This window comes from Mercenaria mercenaria, chromosome 16 (genome assembly GCF_021730395.1).
Source record: "Mercenaria mercenaria strain notata chromosome 16, MADL_Memer_1, whole genome shotgun sequence".
NCBI lineage: Eukaryota > Metazoa > Mollusca > Bivalvia > Venerida > Veneridae > Mercenaria > Mercenaria mercenaria.
This window is the reverse complement of record NC_069376.1, coordinates 25,128,713-25,138,280: the sequence shown is the minus strand read 5'-3', so window position 1 is coordinate 25,138,280 and position 9,568 is coordinate 25,128,713. Positions and strand designations below refer to the sequence as shown.

Here is a 9,568-nt window from a genome sequence, read left to right as displayed (position 1 = left end):
AATTTTAATTTAACTTTTTAATTTAACTTTTAAATTATCTTTTTTAATTTAAATAAAAAATGAAAAATATTTAATTTAAACCAATTCAAATATTTTTAAAATTCGTATTAATGTTTAAAATTAAAACAGAAACTTTTAAAGATGATAAAATTAGTATTTTTAATAAAGAACCTATTTATATTACGGATTTAACAGATAAATTTAATAAAATAAAAGAAAAATCAAGAAAAAAGAATTATGAATTAAAAGAAAAATTAGAAAAAGAATATAATTTGAGAAGAGAAAATTTAGAAAAAGAATTTGAAAAGTTAAATAAAAATTTAATAGAAGATTTTAATGAATTAAAAGAAAAAGCAAAAGTAAAATTTGATAGTTTAGATACAACAGAAAATAAAAATAATGGAGAATTAACAAAAAAAAATTAGTCTAATGGAAAAAGAATTAATAAACGAAATGGATTTTATAGAAGAAAAATTACTTGATGAACTATTTTACATAACTAAAAATACAACAGATTTAAATACTACAAAAATTGAGGCAAGAGGGACGAATTTACCTTAACTGAAAAAAAAACATCTGATTTTCATTTATACCAAAGAGGTATGATTTAATCTGTAAAGATGTTTACTGGGTTTAGAGTCTACACTCTAAGTATGGTTTGGAACCCACAAAGGCGAGGGGCAAGCGACTTCAGCCCAGCAGAGCTACGTTATTCATCTGTAACGAAGAGCTTTTGTCTTCATCTGTAGCGAAGAGCTTCTGTCTACATCTGTAATTGCAAAGCTGTGATTTTCATCCGATTGATACAAAGAATTACTGTATCCATCTATAACTTCGGGTAATGGTTTACATCTGAAATTTAAGAGATGCAATCAATAACAAATACTTGATGCAAATACTTTGGTTTTAATTGTTTTCCGAAGGGCAATCACAATTCGAATTGCCTCACACTCTCCTGTCCAACGCTACTTGTATCTGTAGGTCGGCTGGTCTGTAAAACAATTTTCACGCATCAATTGCAAAGGGAACCCAACAGTATTAGTCAAAGTAAATATAGAAATATACATGTACACACCTTTTTACTTTCAGGATCTGTCACTTTCATCTGCAGATTTCATCTGCAACTTTAATCTGTTACTTTCATCTGTTACTTTACTTTCGCCTGCAACTTTAATCTGTAAATATATATATAACTACTTAGGAATTCTTATCTTTTACCATGGATAAAGTTTTGTTACTTTTAAGGCTGATCAATTGTTACCAAATGTCTGTTACTTTCACTGGTGATCTTCTGTATATCAATATGTTTGAAGCAAACATCTGGTACCATTTTTACGAAGTCTAAAGATAAAAGTACAAAGCAACGCTGACATAATAACGATAATCTTTAAATACGTCTATTTTATAAAAAAATATTCCATACTTGCTGCTGAACGATGTTCTCGTGCATATCCATTGCGTCAGAGCTCAATATCTGGGATCATTTGCGCACGTAAATGTAACAAGAGCTGTCACTAATGAGCAAAGAGCAAGCTTTAAAACAATAACCAATACATACCTCTATTTTACGAAAATATTCTGACTTTGTTGAACGAGAGTCTCGTGTGTGTCCTCTGTGTCGGAAGCTAACATCTAGTACCATTTTCACATCTAAAGATAAAAGTAATCAAAGGCCTGAAGGGCCTGAGAGTCGGCTAATGATTGATGTACTGGTAGTATAGTCTACCAGTTTCAGTTTGGTTTTAGTTTTTTTTCCCCAACTGACAGAGATTTTGTTACAATAGATGAAATGGACATTCAGTCGATGCCTAGTAAAACTTTGATTGACATTATACAAGTATTTACACCCAATATATTTCTCTAAAATTGAAGAGTGGTTCGCAAAAATAAAAATGTTGAAAGTACAAACTACAATTTGACAGGTGACACTAAGATACTGCCCATACTATAAATATTTTTCCAGTAAACATTTGCCTCCGGCATTACCAAAACAGGCAATTATCGGCTGGTATATATTCGCACATGATAAAATTTGAATATGAAAATTTATATATTGAAATTTTATAGCGCGGATTGCCACATACAATTTGTAACGGATGGACGAAAGAACTGTTCAGATATTTTACAGATAAGGGGCCTGGCAATAACCGTGTCACACGCTAGGTATTGTTCAATCATATTATAAGGGATGTGAATTTAAAGTATACTTACTTTTGCGTTTAAAGATATGTAAATGTTGCTGAGTGTCAATATATAGTGTCATGAATGTTTACACTGACAGGAAAATTGCGCATTCGAAACTAAGAGAAGTTACTCGGACTAGCTACCAATTTCGGAAAAGATAACCAATATTAATAAATGCAGTTCTTTTTTAGTTAAAACCATCATATATTCTATTTCAGACCTGTTAACCCCTTCAAAACCATGTCAGTAGTCCCCAAGTCTATGTACTTTCAATTATCCGTTTTGATTCATGTAGACAGACAGGCCCAGACTGGGCTGAAAAAATGTTTGAGCCATTTTTACGTGGTCGGTAGCAGGGTGGGTTTGGGGAGGGGTGTTCCTTCCCGCTTTGAACTGCAGTCAGATTTTGAAATGGGCATTGTGGCAGGTGGTAAAAGGGCAAATGTATCAAACTGTAAAGTGGCAATATGGGGGGAGGGTGTGGGAGGATACCCCCTCCTGCAATTAGGGTTTGGGGTATCACCACAAGGAAATTTTGAAAATGCAGACCCTTGATACAGCCTTTGGTGTGGTTTCTAACTGAAAATTTTATGTTTCAATTTCTAAATATTACCTCTAGATTCTTTTTAGTATTACAATATTCAAAGTATGAATGACTGTCACTTCATATTTTTACTTTCAGGTCATGCCTCAGCACTAGAATATAAGTATGATATTGATTCTATGTTTATATTAAAAAAATAAATTCTAGAATCATTTCTGTTACAATAATATCTATCATGTCTGTTACTTTAATGTTTAAATTTCATAACACAGCTCGATATTTACCCAAAATATTATATCCAGATGTGATTACACTTTCTTTTTTACCGCCAAAATCTCCAGTTTCAACAATATGTTTTACAAATTGTGATGATATGAAGACAGTTTAGCAGCAATTGGCAGTATCTGACATTGAAGTTTACGGTGAAATTATTTAAATCATTTCATAAAAAAAATTGATTCGTTTCGTCAAAGCACTCTAACATAGACGATCTACTTTCGATTTCAAAAACTACAAGAAAATACAATTTAATGTTTCGCCGATTTGTTTATTTCTCGAAAAATAAGAAATAAAATCATTTTTAAAATCAGTAGTAATTAAACAAATCAGTAAGAGCTCTTTCTCGGGATAATTTATCCGCTTACTGACTGCAAAAATCAAGCCATGTGTCATCATGAAAAGCAGAATGGGTGACGGTTTCATTTTTTTGCGAACCTGAATCGTAAGCAAATTATCCAAACCAGTCAAAATTCCAGAAAGGTTACGATCTAGATTCTTTCTAGTATTACAATATCCGAAGTATGACTGTCACTTCATCTTTTTACTTTCAGATCATGCCTCAGGACTAGAATACCAGTCTGACATAGATTATATGTAGGAGTAATAAAAATAAATTCTAGAATCATTTCTGTTACAATAATATCTATCATGTCTGTTACTTTAATGTTTAAATTTCATAACACAGCTCGATATTTACCCAAAATATTATATCCAGATGTGATTACACTTTCTTTTTTACCGCCAAAATCTCCAGTTTCAACAATATGTTTTACAAATTGTGATGATATGAAGACAGTTTAGCAGCAATTGGCAGTATCTGACATTGAAGTTTACGGTGAAATTATTTAAATCATTTCATAAAAAAAATTGATTCGTTTCGTCAAAGCACTCTAACATAGACGATCTACTTTCGATTTCAAAAACTACAAGAAAATACAATTTAATGTTTCGCCGATTTGTTTATTTCTCGAAAAATAAGAAATAAAATCATTTTTAAAATCAGTAGTAATTAAACAAATCAGTAAGAGCTCTTTCTCGGGATAATTTATCCGCTTACTGACTGCAAAAATCAAGCCATGTGTCATCATGAAAAGCAGAATGGGTGACGGTTTCATTTTTTTGCGAACCTGAATCGTAAGCAAATTATCCAAACCAGTCAAAATTCCAGAAAGGTTACGATCTAGATTCTTTCTAGTATTACAATATCCGAAGTATGACTGTCACTTCATCTTTTTACTTTCAGATCATGCCTCAGGACTAGAATACCAGTCTGACATAGATTATATGTAGGAGTAATAAAAATAAATTCTAGAATCATTTCTGTTACAATAATATCTATCATGTATGTTACATGAATGTTAAAATTTCATAACACAGCTCGATATTTACCCAAAATATTATATCCGGATACGATTACACTTTTCTCCATTTTCAACAATATATTTTACAAATTGTGATGATACGAAGACATTTAGTAGCAATTGGCAGTATCTGACATTGAAGTTTACGGTGAAATTATTTAAATCTTTTCATAAAAAAGTTGTTTCGTTTGCCAAACATAGACGATCTACTTTCGATTTCAAAAACTACAAGAAAATACTATTTAATGTTTCGCCGATTTGTTTATTTCTCGAAAAATAAGAATTAAAATCATTTTTAATATCTGTAGTAACTAAACAAACCAGTAAGAGCTTCTTCTTCCGATAATTTATCCGTTTACTGACAGCAAAATTCATGTGTGTGTGTAGAAACCCACGCAAAGTTTATAGAAATCATACGATGCGTGTATACGTTCAATGTGGGAGAATTAAGGCTGATCGGGATCGGCTATGTTACCTAACGCATCCAGACGATTCAGATTTTGTTTTTAAAAAAGCATTGTGTGCATTTCTGTAATTTTATATACGTTTTTATACGTTTAGAAATTATTAGACATGCGTATTTGCATTATTTCTATACGTAATTTACGCTAATACGCATCTTATCTGGAGCCCTGTGGAACTATTTTTTGTCTTTCGCTGGATGTTACGCAAGCTTTGTAAGCCTGCGCAACTCATAATATGCACATTTATGCTTACTGAGTTACATTCGAGTATTGCACAATTACAAGTCATAAATATGACAGATTACATCGTATATTGGTCATAGCAAAGGGAATTCACACAACTTAACTTCATTCATGCAGTGAACTGTTTGAAGTTTGAGAAATCTAATGGAACTACATCCCTTCACTGTGTTATTTGGTCCGTTTAGACTTAGAGAATCACTGGATAGCAAGGACTCGTCAAAACGATTTCATCGTTTAGCCGACTCAAAAAGCAAAGCTAACATTACAACGATAATCTATACTACCTCTGTTTTGAGAAAACATTGTTATTCTTGTTGGACGGTGTTCAAGTGTACATCCATTGTGTCAGAGCCAACATCTGGTACTCTTGCACACCTAAAGACAAAAGTAAACAAGGAGCTGCGTTCAATAAACGCTTGATGCCCCCGGTGGCATCCTTGTCGATACAAAGCAACCTAAGTCCAAAATGAGGTCAAGTTCAAGGTCAAGGTCAAACTGAGGTCAGGTGATGTCTGAAGATGAGCAATGGTCACAGGTTACATCTGCATTAGTATCAAGTCATTCTAGTTAGGGGTATTGATGCTAGACGAAACGGTCCCATTTGGTTAACCTCGTACGGACGGACGAACGAACGAACGAACGGACGGACAGGACAATCACTATATGCCTCCCGCATCAGTAGATGTCGGGGGCATAAAAAGCATAGTTAACATTACAACGATATTCTATATATGCCTCTATCTTGTAGATTTCTCATCTTGCTGAACGATGTTTTCGTGTATTTACACTGTCAGACCCCAACATCTGATATTCCTTGAACACCTATAAAGGTGAAAGTAAAAAAACAATGCTATCTTTACAAAGACAATCTATACATACCTCTATTTTGTAAAAAAATATATTCTCACACATGTATCCACTGTGTAAGAAGCCAACGTCTGGTACCCTTTGTACGCCTGAACATGGAAGTAAACAGCATAGTTATAATTCTAACAAAAACCAATACATACCTCTATTTTGTGAAAACATTCCGATCTAGCAGAACGATGATCACGTGTATATCAATTTGTCAAAAGCCAACGTCTTGTACCATTTGTTCACCTAAAGACAGAAGTAAAAGCAAAACTAGCATAACAACAATAATCTATGCATACATCTATTTTGTAAAAATATTCTGATCTTGCTGAACGATGTTTACGTGTGTATCAACTGTGTGAGAGGTCAACAACTGATACAAATTGCGCACTTAAAGATAAAAGCAAACCTCAAAATTAGCACTATAAATACAATGTGTACATTCCTCTTGTTTGTGAAAACATTCTGATCTTGCTGAACGATGTTCTGGTGCATACCCTGTGTGTTAGAAACCAACATAAGGTATCCTTTGCGCACCTAAATATAAATTAACAAGCAAAGCTAGCATTTAAACGAAAATCTATAACAATACCCCTATTTCGTGAAAGTATTCTGATCTTGCTGAACGATATTTTCGTGTATATCCACTGTGTCAGAAAACCAACATCTGGTACCCTTTGCGCACCTAAGCTTAAAGTAAAGCTAGCATTAAAACGATAATCTATAACACATACCTCTATTTTGTGAACATATTCGGATCTGGCTGAACGATGTTTTCGTGTATAACCATTGTGTAAGCAAAATTTTGTTCTGCACCTTCGCTCTGTATATTTTCATATGCCAAAACATCCTTAAAGTAGAAAATTTAAAACGAAATAAAGAAATTTTGTCGTCTGCTGCCACCATTTCTTTCCCATCTGAAGTTACTGCAGCAAAAGAGGTGGATTTAGATAACATGTAGTAGTAATAACAGATTTAATGTAATATTGATAGAATCTGGGCATTCATTCATTGCTATTCAATCCATGTACATGTAGCAATATACAAGTTTTGTCATATTTTCTTTGTATTTCATAAGAGGAATAAAACCATTAAAGAAAAACGAACACTGAAACACTGTCAAAATACACCCGAATAAACATCTTTGAACACCGATACAGAACACATTTGCATACAATCCGTATAAACGAAAACAAGCAAATCGACAACAACAAAACTAACCGAAAACAACAACATATTTAAAACAAGAGCTGTCCGTAAGACAGCCAAGCTCGACTATTTGAAATATTGTCCCAGAAGCAGGAAAATAATACCCAAAAAGGTTAAATATTAAAAGAGTTTTAAGTTCAAAAGGGGACATATATTTGATCAAAATGAAGGTCAAAGTTATGGGACTTGCTGCTTTCAACTAGTTTTATAACCCCGAAAGCACATGTGAAGTTTCAATGCAATATCTGCATTTGTTTTGGAGTAACTTGCATGTAAAACTTTAACCAGGATTTTCTAAGTCCAAAAGGAAGCATAATTTGTCCAAAGTACACGCAGAGTTATGGGACTTAACCCCGTGATGTTCGTAATTTATCTAGAAAAAGAAAAAATAAGTTTCAAATCTATATGCTTTTAAGTAACAGCAGCTGTATGTACTTGCACGCAAAACGTTAACCAGGATTTTCTAAGTCCAAAAGGGGGCATAATTTGTCTAAAATACATGTCAGAGTTATGGGACTTGACCCAATGAGGAAGGTAATTGATCTAGAAAAAGAAAAAATAAGTTTCAAATCTATATACCTTTCAGTAATAGCTGTATGTACTTGCACACAAAACTTTAACCAGGATTTTCTAAGTCCAAAAGGGGGCATAATTAGACCAAAATGAAGGTCAGAGTTATGGGACTTGCTGCTATAAACAAGTTTTATAAGTCAAAAGACACATTTGAAGTTTCAATTCAATATCTGCATTAGTTTTGGAGATAGTAACTTGCATGTAAAACTTTAACCAGGATTTTCTAAGTCCAAAAGGGGCATAATTTGTCCAAAATACATGTCAGAGTTATGGGACTTGACCCAATGAGGAAGGTAATTGATCTAGAAAAAGAAAAAATAAGTTTCAAATCTATATACCTTTCAGGAATAGCTGTATGTACTTGCACACAAAACTTTAACCAGGATTTTCTAAGTCCAAAAGGGAGCATAATTAGACCAAAATGAAGGTCAGAGTTATGGGACTTGCTGCTATAAAACAAGTTTCATAACCCCAAAGACACATTTGAAGTTCCAATTCAATATCTGCATTTGTTTTAGAGATAGTAACTTGCAAGTAAAACTTTAACTAGAATTTTAACCAGAAGTTTCTAAGTCCAAAAGGGGGGCATAATTTGCTCAAAATACATGTCAGAGTTATGGGACTTGACCCAGTGAGGTTGGTAATTGATCTAGAAAAAGAAAAAATAAGTTTCAAATCTATATGCCTTTTAGTATTAGCTGTATGTACTTGCACGCAAAACTTTAACCAGAAGGGGGCATAATTTTGCCAAAATGAAGGTCAGAGCTGTAGGACTTGCTGCTATTAACTACTGTTATAACCCCGAAGACACATGTGAAGTTTCAATTCAATATCTGCATTAGTTTTGGAGATAGTAACTTACATGTAAAACTTTAACCAGAATTTTCTAAGTCCAAAATGGGGCATAATTTGCTCAAAATACCTGTCAGAGTCATGGGACTTGACCCAGTGAGGTTGGTAATTGACCTATAAAAAGAAAAGATAAATTTCAAAGCTATATGCCTTTAAATGATAGCTGTATGTACTTGCATGCAAAAACTTAACCAAGGTGTGACGCCGCCGACGCCAGGGTGAGTAGAATAGCTAGACTATTCTTCGAATAGTCGAGCTAAAAACAGGAAATTGATAAAAAATACTTGAAGCAAAGAAGCTGGTGTTCACTGTCTTGTTTTTGTTTTTTCCGCATGGGCTCTATACAGTTAAATTTCTGCCCGGCACGCTCCTGGCCAGCGTGAGTTATATCTGTTCCTCAAATCAACTGCGTAAAGAAATGTATAACACATCTACAAATGAAACACAACTGTGTCAGACAGAAAATATAGAAACATACACACCTTTTTACGTTCAGAATCTGCCACTTTCATCTGCTGCTTTCATCTCTCTTTAAACAACAATAAATCTAAATGTAATCATCTGTTACCCTAATCTGTTGCCATGTATAATTTCCTGTTACCTTCATGAATGATCAAATGTTACTATTCATCTATTACCTTCATGGATGGTTAACTGCAACTGGCACCTATAGTCTGTTTCCTTCATTGGTGATTTTCTGTTACCTTTACCAGTTTTTATCTGCCACATTAATCGCTGATCATACGTTACGTGAATCTGTTATCTTCTGATTCCTCATTCTGTGACCTTCTGTTACCTCAATCTGTGACCTTCTCAATCTTTGACCTTCTGTTACTTTAATATGTGACCTTCTCAATCTTTGACCATCTGTTACTTTAATATGTGACCTTCTCAATCTTTGACATTCTGTTACCTTAATCTGTGACCTTCTCAATCTTTGACATTCTGTTACCTTAATGCGTGACCTTCTGTTACGTCAATCTGTGACTTTCTGTTACATCAAT

At 33.5% G+C, this 9,568-nt stretch overlaps 1 long non-coding RNA gene across 1 annotated transcript; it reads right to left on the bottom strand.

Annotated features, from left to right (window-relative positions):
* Window positions 1-556: 556 nt before the first annotated feature.
* On the bottom strand, window positions 557-7,018 carry LOC123541533 (uncharacterized). The gene is made up of 4 exons (XR_008367786.1): window positions 6,665-7,018; window positions 6,086-6,176; window positions 1,559-1,650; window positions 557-1,175 (listed from the first exon to the last, which is right to left on the bottom strand). It is a non-coding gene; the product is annotated as an uncharacterized LOC123541533 (long non-coding RNA).
* Between the last annotated feature and the right edge of the window lie 2,550 nt (window positions 7,019-9,568).